The sequence below is a fragment of the Pyrus communis genome, chromosome 16 (assembly GCF_041283825.1).
Source record: "Pyrus communis isolate YQ-2024b chromosome 16, ASM4128382v1, whole genome shotgun sequence".
Lineage (NCBI taxonomy): Eukaryota > Viridiplantae > Streptophyta > Magnoliopsida > Rosales > Rosaceae > Pyrus > Pyrus communis.
In genome coordinates this window covers 28,011,868-28,023,707 of record NC_142580.1, presented here as the reverse complement: position 1 = coordinate 28,023,707, position 11,840 = coordinate 28,011,868, and the positions used below count along the sequence as shown (strand labels likewise).

Here is an 11,840-nt window from a genome sequence, read left to right as displayed (position 1 = left end):
GCCGTCAAAGATGGAGACACCGTTAAAAAGATAGAGACTGTTTTTGACATGGTGGGCTTGGAGGTAATCAAACCGAACAATTTTATCAATTTTCTTAATCGTGGCAATCTTTTATCTTTAAATGCGTTTGGAGTTCCTTTTACTTGGACTCATTGTCATACAGATCATACAGTTGTTTTTTCGAGATTGGATAGGGTGGTGGCTAACCCTTTATGGTTAAATATATTCTCAGAATATCATTTGCATAACTATCCTATTTTTGGTTCTGATCATAATCCTATTTTATTATCTCTAAATTCTAGTGTGGAGAATAATAACTATGTCTCGTTTAAATTTGAGGCTATGTGGCTTAATCATCCTTAGTTTAAAACGTTTGTGCAAAATTCTTGGCATTGTGACCCTAATATTAATCGATAAATTCAGAATGTGTGTAGTAAGTTTAAATTTCTAGTTTATAAATGGAATAAGGATACTTTTGGCAATTTAAAGGAGAAAAATAAAGAATTGTTAAATGAAATTGATGAGCTTCAGAAGCAAATTATGAGCAACAACTATGTTGATTTGATGAAAGAAAAATCTCTTCGAGATGAATTGAATCATGTGTTAATTTATGTGGGCTCAGAGAGCTAAAGCTAGTTGGTTGCAATTTAGTGATAAGAAGACTAAATTCTTCAAGCTGTGGCTACTATTCATAAGAAAATGAAGAAATTTACAAAAATCAACAGTTTTCGTAAATCCTCCTTGTATTTTTCCGAGAATACTCCCTCTTCCAATAGTTTGTATTTTAGTCGCTTAATGTTTGATACCCATAGCTCTAGTTTTCGAAAACTATTGCAACAACTATTCATAAGTCCTCCTTGTATTTTTCCGAGAATACTCCCTCTTCCAATTAGAATTGATATTGTTAATATATTGCAAACTCAAGATAAAACTACTATTGGTAAGTATCTAGATATCCGCAGTATTGTTTTCTGGAAAGACCAAATTAATGGAAATGAGTTACTTAAGAGGGTCAAGCAAAAATTAGTTGGTTGGAAAGCAAGCACTTTTTCCAGAGCGGGGAGGCTTGTTTTAATTAACTCTAATTTGTATGCCCAATCATGTTATGTCATGCTTTAAGTTTCTTGACACAATTGTCAATAAGCTCAATAAAGACTGTAGCAATTTTTTCTAGGTAAGGACAAAATTTTTTTTCTAGTGGCTTGGGATTCGGTTTTGCTCCTAACAAAGTGGATAGTCTAAGAGTTAGAAGACTAGATCATTTTAATAACGCTTGTCTCGCTAAATTAGGTTGGAAGGTGATGACCGAGGAGGATAACTGGTGGGTGAAGTTAGTAAAAAGTAAGTACCATAGAAAGGAAAAATTTTTGGATAATAAATTAGACAAAATCATTCTTTTGCTGGGAAAGATATCTTGAAAAGTAGGAATGTTATTCTTAAGGGTATGAGATGGAGAGTGGGTAATGGTAAGGACATTTTGTTTTGGTCCCACAATTGGGTTTTCCTTACTCGTTGTTCCATTTCTTACCCAATATTGAAAATCAAAATATTAATTAGGACTTGAAATTTAGTGACTTTATTGATAATTTTTGTTGGAATAGGAGAAAGCTCTCGCAAGTGGTTAGTAATATTGGAATTGTGAAGAAAATTTTCCGGTGCGAAATGAAATTCATAGGATATATATGAGTAATTCAAAGGAAAAATAGAAATTTTTGATAGGATTTGTTTTGATGTATTATATAATTCCCTTGCAAGATTCCAAAGATGTGCTACTTTGGGGTCCAAATACAAATGGTAAGTTCTCTGTTAAATCGGTTACTTGGATTCAAAAAGGGACATTGACTCAATCTACAAAGCATAATTTAATTAATAAGATGTGGAAACTTAATCTTCCTCCTAAAATTAAGATGCTTGCGTGGTTGTTCATTCGTGATAGACTTCATACTAGGAAAAGATTAAGCCAAATTGTGAATAATAGTGATAAGGTGTGTCTTTTTTCTAATTCAACAGACGAGGACCACATGCATTTCTTCTTTAATTGTGGTGTCACAAAATCGATTCAGGGCCTTTGTTGAATTAAGTTGGGCAATTTCACTAATGTGAACTTCCACTCAGTAGTAGACTGGCTAAATTCTTTAAAGCATGTTGATAATGAAGTTCTTAGTGGTTTAAGCTTGTGTTTGCTCATTTGTTGGAAAATTTGGAATGACCGTAATAATATGGTGTTCAGAAATGTTATGCCCATCCCGGCGGGATCTAAGTTATTGGCTATATCTGTGGGTGAGCGATATCTTAAAGCCCATTGCAAAGGTTTGAGAAAGGAATACTAATGATACTTCTATGATTATTAAAGGGCATCCTCCATATCAGAGTTATGTTAAGCTAAATTTGGCGGTTTTGTGACATCCCGTCCCGAAACTTAATGTATTTTATTCCCAATAGCAACAAATTTTCTAAATTACCTCTGAGATGCCACATAAGCCTTCCATGTGGACCTCAATTTTCCTTTCACTTTCCCACTCGTATTCTATTATTTCTGAACAGTACTTATTTTTACGTACATATGGCCGCAAACGGAATTCAATTCGAAGTTCTAACGACCAAGATATATATTCAAAACAGTGTAAATTCACCTTAGATAAGTTCAAACTTTAAAAACCAACCTCGTGCAGTGCACCACTGCCTTGGTTTGGCGTGGGAAATTTGAAAATAGCCTTAAATAGGCTTTGTGTAGACTATGCATGTGCAAGTGGAAATAAAAAATTATTTTGTTTGGGTTTTAAAGAGGGAACTTTAATGAAAAGCTCATGATACTATTCACTTTAACGAAAAACCACATTTTTATACTAAAACGTCAATTCTAGTACTATTCACTTTACCCTTTATTTTGTTCTTATCGTTAAAACTCAAAGTTTTCAAGTCATTTTCATTAGTTTTCCTTTTTAAAAACCCCCTTATTTTGTTCCATCAATTCTCTCACATCACTCACTCTTTCTTTTCCATTTTAGCCGGTCACACATTCTCTCTCTCTCTCTCTCTCTTTTCCTTTTGGGGTATTTGTCGTTTTCCCCCTTGAACTTGTAAGGAACTGCCAATTTCCCCCCTGTACTTTAATTTTAGCCAATTACCCCCCTGAACTTGTAAAATTGGCCAATTTACCCCCTGATGTTAGATTTGAGAATTTTCCATCCAATTTTCCATCCAACTCAGTCACATGCACAGCACGTGCCAATTTTTTTAGGGTAAAAAAGTAATTTTATTCATAATGTGGACATTCTATTTTTCTTCTTCTCTTCCGCTAGTTCACTTCGAACAATTTTATCTAAATTAACCATAAAAGTCTAATTAGCAACTGCAAAATATTGGCTCAGCGCCCAGTTTACCAAAACGAAATTAACGATTCTTACTACAATAAAGTAAACAACATCCACAAAAAATATGCAACAGACTTGCACCTAGTGCCAAAACCAATAAAACCTATCAATTTTATAGTTCTGCAGCATAATCCCATTAAAAGAACAACTTAACCTCAACACCAAAGATTTTCATTAACAGTACGAAAGGCCCTCCAACACATCATAGTTACACTCTCCATGGTCTTGCTTTTTTGGCAACATGTTGGGGTTGTGATGCCATTTCATTAGCCTTCCTTGTGACTTGATTCACACGACCACCTCGGTTCACCTATTTCAATTCAACACGGAAGCAACAAAAATGTTAGCAAACCCAAAACAACAAAAATTAATCTATAACATTTTTTTTTTTAAAATTAAAAAAGACAGATTCTTGTTATTACATGTAGTTTAGAAGTTCCTTGTGGCCTAGTTTGAGATGGAGCAGCCCATGAGTGGTGATGTGCACCAATTTCCTACATCAAAACCATTTATACCCAATTAGTAATTTCATACAATTGCATATATAGTAGAGTCAAACACAATATAAGTATTTGATACAAGTCCAATTTACAATTACCTTTGCAACTGTGGCCAATCCTTTTGCTTTTGAGTTAAGACCACTTATTGTGTTATTTCCTTTTGGCGTTTTAGGTCCTTTTGCATTTGAGCTAGACCCTTTAGATATGCTTGTACCGACTGTTCGCCCATGACTCTACATTATTTATGTTCACTTAGCGACTAGATAAGTGATATAACAAGACTCAAAATAAATACAATCCTTGTTGATCAAATTACCTCTTTTGTGAGTCCAAAACCTTGTTGTGATTGTAGTAGCCCTTGTGGACAACTTGTTTTGTTGTGTCCTTCCTCTCCACAGGTTTGGCAATGCATTACAACATCATACTTCCTTAGCTTTGTTGCCCCCTTCTTTATCTCATCTGGTGCTTTTGTTCTTTTGCCTTTAGGTCTTCCAGGTTGTTTGTGGTAAAAAGGAGGTTTAATAGGCCTAAGGTAGGTTCTCTTCCACTGTTCTTTTTCAGGCATAGGAGCAATATACCCTTCATAACACCTATCATAAGCTGGCCTTTTGTAAAGTGAGTGAACAAACAATTGTGGACTAGCCTCCTTCCTAGCAATTGCGGATATAGCATGGGGACAAGGAATGCCACATAGCTGCCACTTCCTACAAGAGCAAGTGTGCCTTTCCAAATCTACTGCAAACATACTACCAACCAAAGTATGCACTTGATATTGACCATTCCCTGAATAATTGGCAAAACAACTGAAACTATCCATTTGATTTTTTTCAACAATCTTTAAAATTCTAGGTCCAACTTGTTGCGTCCACTTAGCCTCTCTTAGCCTAGCCATTCTCAACATCAAATATTTTTGAATCCTTTGTAACATCGTAATAATCAGTTTATCTCTTGCATCTAAAATTGCAGAATTAAATGACTCACACATGTTATTCAATAACAAATCACACTTTACCGATGTTCTGAAATAAGATCTGCTCCAATGGCAAGGTGGCTTATCAGCTAGCTATTCCACTGCCTTATCAGATTGATTATTCATCACCTCAATTTCAGCTTCAAAAGCAGGTACAGTAGTTGCTCTTGCTGCTGCCCACAATCTCTGTTTTAAGGCAAGTCCAGTGTGACCTGCACTTCTAAAATTATTATGCAAATGTCTAACACAATGTCTGTGTTCTGCAGTTGGCATCAGACTCCGAATAGCATCGCCTAGTCCTTTTTGTTTGTCAGTGATGAATGTCCAAGCATTTCCATTCTCAATTCCCACATCTTCGAAAAAGATCTCCAAAAACCAAGTCCAAGTCTCCCTATTTTCCACCTCCACAACAGCAAATGCTATTGGAAACATGCCGTTATTGGCATCAACACCAACAGCACTTAAGATTTGACCAGGATGGGGTCCCTTAATATGACACCCATCAAAACCCACTATAGACCTACACCCTTGTTGAAAGCCTTTCTTCAATGCAGCAAAGCATATGTACAACCTTTTAAAAATAGGGTTTTCACCTTGGAAATCTGTTTTTACCTTGATAGTACTCCCAGGATTTCTCACTTTCAACTCTTCCAAGTAATCCCAAAGCTTGGCATATTGCTCATCTATACTACCTTCTGTCACTTTTTTGGCAATTCTCTTTGCTTTGTAAAATTGGTTTTTTGTTATGTCAATACCATAATGCTTTCTCACAAGTTCCATGAAACCAGTCACACTCATATCGGGTTTCGATCTAAGCTCCTCATCGAACCGATCAGCTAACCAAGAGGAGGTGGCAAATTTAGAATGCTCCTCTCTTACACAAATGTGTTCAGGATTATAGGTTTTAATTCTAACTGTTGGTCCCTTCCCCACAAAAGAGGCATACAATTTCCATTGACAAGGTACTGCAGTTTTTCCTAGACACTTGATCCGTAATCTGTTGGAATCATTCACTGCCCAATCTAGCGGTCGACAAACAGACACGCCATATGCCCTTACTGCCTCCCTGCATTGTTTCATGTTTGGAAATTCCAACCCTAGATGAAGAGTGGGATTGATTTTATCTGACTCTCTCCTATATTGAGGTAGCTTAGGTGTTTTGAGTCTTCTTCTAACCCTCACATTGGTTTCATGCTCTTCAGACTCAGACCTAACACTATCTAAATCTTCTGAATTGTATTCTTCAGTGGAGATCTCACCAAGTTCTCTGTGTGTTTCTTCAATAGAATCCTTTGCCTGTACATTTTTTGCACCTTTATCAGCATCTTCCTCGGATTGTTCATAGTCAGAATCCTTGAACTTAAGAGTAACCTCATCGTCATCTTCCTCTTTTTCTGAATCTGTAACCTCTTCATCTATTCCTTCTACAGTGTCTCCAACAACCTCCACACTCTTATTTTCTTCATATTCATCATCCGCATTAAACCCCTCAAACTGAACATCCATATCAACAAATGTAGCTGCACACGGATCACTCGCAAGATTGTTTGTGATTTTCCTTAAGTCAACCAAGTATAACAAATGCAACCTAACTTGAGGAGATATGAGTGAAACCCACTGAAACACATCTGCATCGCATTCAATTTGCAAAAAACCCTTTATTTGGTGCCAATAGTAAAAACCCACAGTCTCTTTATTATACCCAAGCACTATAGCAACCTCATACAGATCAAGCATGGACATATAATCTTTAGTATAATTGTCAACCCACTGCACAATACCACCCACATACTGCCCATCTTTAAAGTGACCACCATGGTGTATTTCAAGTGTGAATAGGTCATGATTACCTACAACAAATGCATTAAAATATAATCCGAATGAAGATGGTTCACCCAATTAAATGCATTAAAATACAACAAGTTCCATGATTACCTACAACAAATGCATTAAAATATAATCAGAATGAAGATGGTTCACCCAACAAATGCATTAAAATAAAATCCAAGGCTATGATGTGGACCCCAAAACACTCATCCTTGTGAATGAAGGAGCAATCGCACGAGACCCTAAGATTTGGAACGACCCAGAAGAGTTTTTCCCAGAAAGGTTTGATGGAAGCTCGGTTGATTTTAAAGGACAACATTATGAATATTTGCCATTTGTGAGGGATAGACAGAGAGAATAATTTGATAATTATTTGCTTGGTCTGTATCTTGGAGGAAATTGAGAAGGAAAAATTGAAGACTTACTGTATCTTGGAGGATGTCCACCATCTCTGACCACCATACTCATCATTCCCCTGCTTCTTGATTATCTTTCCTCTTTGTAACCCTAGGATGCGGCTTGCGTTCCCCTGCTTCCCCATATACCCGACATCGATTAGGTTTGTTGTGGTATATGATTACCTTTTTACCCTCACACCATTAGCATGTGCCAAGCATGTGACCAAATTGGATGGAAAATTGGATGGAAAATTTTAAGATATAACGGTAGGGGGTAAATTGGTGAATTACACAAGTTCAGGGGGGTAATTGGCTAAAATTAAAGTTCAGGGGGGAAATTGGCAACTCCTTACAAGTTCAGGGGGTAATTCGGTGAATACCTCTTTCCTTTTCCATCTCTTTCTTCCTTTTCCCTCCCACTCTCTCTTTCTTTTTCTAGCATGTTCCTCTTCTCTCTCTCTCTCTCTCTCTCTCTCTCTCTTCATCTTCTCCCTCTCGGACACACACACCAACCATCGACCAACACCTCCAAATTCTCCCAAACCCTTTGCAACTCCTTGGTGGTGCCATACTCGAATGAAAACAAGGTTCTGTTTTGGCGTTGGACGAACTCCAACGAATGGAAACTTATCCGACCAAGGTAAGGTCAAGATTTCCACCCTCAAGCTCTCCCTTGAGTTTTTTTGTGTAGTTTACTAGCATGCATGCAAGTTTCTACGTGTTTCGAAGTATGGTTCCTAACCCACCATATTTTTCGGCGAGTTGTAGGTTTTTCCAAGCTAAACCCAACAAAACCTTGTTGTTGTGGTTGAGTTTGAAGGTGTAGGACGACTTCCCACTACCCCTAGGCCATGCGTTTGAGCTTGCATGCATGCCCGAACCCACTTCGAAATTGACGAAAACGGAGAACTGCAACTCGGGCCGTCACTTTCAAGCCACTTTCCGATGATCTCCGACCAACTTTTGGCCTTGAAGGGTAATCTTAGTCCTCTCGTCCTAAGCTTCATTTTGATATATTATGGCTGAATTTTGGTTGTGAAATGGCTTTGAACGGAGGGTTTGAACCCTCCCCAGATTTTCCGACGAAAATTTGCAGCAAAGAGAAAAAAAAAAGGGCCTAAACCTGAACCGGCCCAAGCCCATACCTGGATCCGTGGGCCAAATTTGACCCAAATCTGCAAAATCGACCCAGATCATTTTTCAAAAAAAAAAAAAAGGCCTGAGCCCAAACCTTTGGGCCTTTGTTCCAGCCTAAGCCCATTTCTGAAATTTGAGGGAATATTCCCCCTAGTTAACTTTAATAGAATATATCTTCTGAGAAGGGAATATTCCGTTAAAGTTAACTGTTGACGGTTAGTTGATCAAAGTTGACATTTTGAAAAATTGCCCGGGACACTTCTTAAGGTATTTCGACACGCTCATTCCATTTTCACAGTTTGTTTTTCCAAATTCAATACCAATTGTCTCCAAATTCCATTTTGAGCAAACTAAGGGGAAATTAGGTGTTTTGCTTCAATTATTATTTGTTTAATTAGTATAGTAATTTCCCATATAGGAGATGACCACCCAAAGGAGTACCGCGGGCATAATAGGTAAGGCGACTATGACCTTGCAACATATCAATGAGTGGGTCTTTTGGTTTTAAATGAATATATATATATATATGTGATTTTTTTCACATAACTGTTTCCTTACATAATTGATGTAACATGCCATGGTTATCTTCTTATTAGATTTTCTACACTTTATATTTTTATTAACTGCGAGTATAAAATGTGGCATGACATCTTTATTCATTATATATACTCATTGTCACATGTGTGCACGTTGTTTATTAGTTAGTTGTAATGTCCGAAGCCAAGGACTAGCTTCACGTGTATGCTCACATGCACCGTTTACGTTCACTTTGGATCTAGAGTTAAGTGTCAACCTGTCCCTAGGTTTGTTGCTTGGACTCGTATGTGATGCGCGTAGCACCAACTTCAAGTGATGTACTACTAGAACGTAAATAATGAGCTGTGATTTTTCATAACTGTGATTTTACGACAGCTATTTAAGTTTTCATAATGAGATATTTCGTAGTAGCACCCTATATCCTTTAACTCATTTGTGCTAAAGGGTTCCCTACTACCTATTATTATATTATTACTTTGGGAAATCATAAACTTGTTTTACAACAAAGGGTTACACGTTTTCAAAAAGGTTTAAGAAAACTTTATTTTATAGGCCCACTCACCCTTATTTTTCACCCTTCCAGAACATAGAGATTGAAGTCGTGGGAGTAAGAGGTTTCAGTGGAAATAGCTGACTGTCCTTCGGTCAAAGTAGGTTGCTTATGTATTAAATAATCATCCTTTACGAATGAGACTTTTATCCTTTTGCACTATGCTCTGAACTTCAAGTATTGTAATAAGGGTAACCATCCAATCACGTTGTGCACTTTGGTTTATTTATTTAAAGTTTAAATTTGTCCTTACTTTTACACATCAACCTTACTTTATGGCCTCGTCACCCTTCGGGTGTTGGCCAGCACATCACGATTCAAATGGACACGTGAACATTCCAGCTTAGGATGTGTCAGTTCGGTGGCTCGGAACAAGGCGACGACAAGGTTTGCCTTAAGGAGTCATAATGGGTAGCTTATTAGAGGTGGAGCTTTAACTCTTGATGGTGCCACTAATTTAGAAGTGGAGCCTAGGGCTCTTAGAGGTTGAATGTGACTCTAAGTTGGTCATTTAGTCAATGTTGGACCGAGGTTGTGATGCCATAGAATCTAGTTACCATTACTGAAGATATTAAGTGGAAGGCAACTAACTTTGCTTGCATTGATTGGAAACATATTTTTTGAGATGCTAGCTTTATAGCAAATGTATTCGCTTGTAAAGGCCTTATTTATGATTGTCATATTTGGAATCACTGTATTCCTTCATTTGCTCTTTATGCTCTTCAATTTGATTTAGTAAGAAACAGTTGTATTCATGGGTTTTCCGCTTAATGTATTTTTATAGTTTAAAAAAAAAAATTTAGCGCTCAACAATTTACACGAATTCTCTATTTTATGAATTGACCGACCCCTTTTAAAAGATTCTCACCCCTTTATATAGACCATCAATGAACACCTCCTTCCCCAGCCTTGGGTTTTTCCAATCTTACATTTAACGTGCCACACCTATGTAAACTAGCGTAATAACACATTTTTACTTATTGAGTGGGTATTATGCAATAAAGTAATAGGTGCTCAATCAAAATGAAAAATGACCCGCCTTTTCAAAGTGGTGCGTGCCAAGCAGCTTGCTCGGCCTCGGTTACCTAACCACGTCTCCCCAAGCACTGTACTGACCACCTTTACTTCCCATCCTAAGCTTCTTCTCCTGAGTGCGAATGACCACATGGCCTGATTGTCGTCTGAATTGACTTGCCCCAAAGAGACCTTAAATTTGAACAAAAGACCCATTTTTCACCATATAGTAACTTGAATAGCAATCTCCATATTATATACAGAACCATGCCTCTTTCATAATCCTCATTAGAAAACGTTGTGATCTGCGTAAATAGTACTACCCAGAGTTGAAAAGAGAGCATATTTACAAAGAATTTTAGCTTAATTTTTTTATGAGCATTTTTTAAGCTTAAAACATTTAAATTCCAATAAATAATGAAAATTTACACAATCTACCACATTCTTAAACATAACTTCATACCCATGTGCAGCACATTAAAAATAAAAATAAAAAATCATGCAACACCATGAAAAAAATCGTGAGATTAGTTGAAGATAATTTTTTTGTCGAATTTTGAAAATAATTTGATGAGGAATTTCGGTAATCCAAGTGTGAGTTAATTATTAATGACGTTCAGATCTTAAACTACTGAAACAACATACAGTGTAGTTATATGCATCTATAAAAGTTAGTTTCTCAGACATCCAAGGAAGGAGAAAAGCAGCATAAGCTCTCAAGCCCGGCGAAAGGCGAAAGCTCTTGGTCGGCCACTGCGAATGTTCTTGAGAAACAAGCCTTTGGATTTGTCATCACAGACAATAATTTATCAAATTTCATAAAAATATCACAATGATTTAATAATTAGCATTTATAAAAGAAGCAGACAAATAAAAATTAGTAAAAAAAAAAAAAAAAAGGAACAAGGGCATCAGTTCTCCAAGGTGATAGATAAAACATCAATGAATTTCAGACGCAAATTACCCATAAATACCAATTTGATTCATCACCTGCCCCCACATTCTTGTCAAACCAAAAAATAAAATTATGGTTTTTATTTGAATTGCGAAAACAATGGAAAATTAGATAGAAAGCGATCGGAACCTGTCGGGATTCACAGTAACATCACACTGTTACCAGTCAGTGGATTGACAGACATGAATTTCTATCGTCACCTCGCTTTCTTCGATCAAACCAAACTCCTAAAACAATTTAATTAAAAAAAAAAAAAAAAAAAAAAACTATAAAACCAACTAAAACATGAAAACAATAGAATGGAAGGAGGCTCAGAACTTCTTAGAGGGTTGTGACCGTCATCGACGGAGCTCGATAGCTGCCGTCTTTGGCACAAAGAGCTTCATCAACGCCATCAATACAGAGAATTATATGCCAAGACAGAGAAAGGATGAAGGGGAGGGAAGGATGGAGAATCAGCCCTGGATTTGGAGGAGGCGAGTAGAGGAAAGGAGAGGCGACGGTTCTAGTTGAGGAGAGAGAGAGACCGGGAAGAGGCAATTTATAGACTCCAGGAGGAAACCCTAGTTTTCTTTCTA

General features: G+C 37.0%; 1 long non-coding RNA gene and 5 other non-coding genes across 6 annotated transcripts; all 6 read right to left on the bottom strand.

The window, feature by feature from the left end:
- Window positions 1-3,378: 3,378 nt before the first annotated feature.
- On the bottom strand, window positions 3,379-7,453 carry LOC137723458 (uncharacterized). The gene is made up of 5 exons (XR_015958034.1): window positions 7,097-7,453; window positions 4,191-6,694; window positions 3,973-4,107; window positions 3,797-3,868; window positions 3,379-3,684 (listed from the first exon to the last, which is right to left on the bottom strand). It is a non-coding gene; the product is annotated as an uncharacterized LOC137723458 (transcript).
- A 2,653-nt stretch (window positions 7,454-10,106) lies between these two features.
- LOC148690239 (uncharacterized) lies at window positions 10,107-11,787 on the bottom strand. Its single transcript, XR_015958033.1, has 2 exons — window positions 11,392-11,787; window positions 10,107-10,612 (listed from the first exon to the last, which is right to left on the bottom strand). It is a non-coding gene; the product is annotated as an uncharacterized LOC148690239 (long non-coding RNA).
- LOC137733051 (small nucleolar RNA SNORD14) lies at window positions 10,983-11,108 on the bottom strand. Its single transcript, XR_011068369.1, has one exon. It is a non-coding gene; the product is annotated as a small nucleolar RNA SNORD14 (small nucleolar RNA).
- Window positions 11,211-11,306, bottom strand: LOC137733072 (small nucleolar RNA Z101). The gene has a single exon (XR_011068390.2). It is a non-coding gene; the product is annotated as a small nucleolar RNA Z101 (small nucleolar RNA).
- Window positions 11,381-11,467, bottom strand: LOC137733083 (small nucleolar RNA snoR14). Its single transcript, XR_011068401.1, has one exon. It is a non-coding gene; the product is annotated as a small nucleolar RNA snoR14 (small nucleolar RNA).
- LOC137733078 (small nucleolar RNA U61) lies at window positions 11,570-11,656 on the bottom strand. Its single transcript, XR_011068396.2, has one exon. It is a non-coding gene; the product is annotated as a small nucleolar RNA U61 (small nucleolar RNA).
- Window positions 11,788-11,840: the final 53 nt, after the last annotated feature.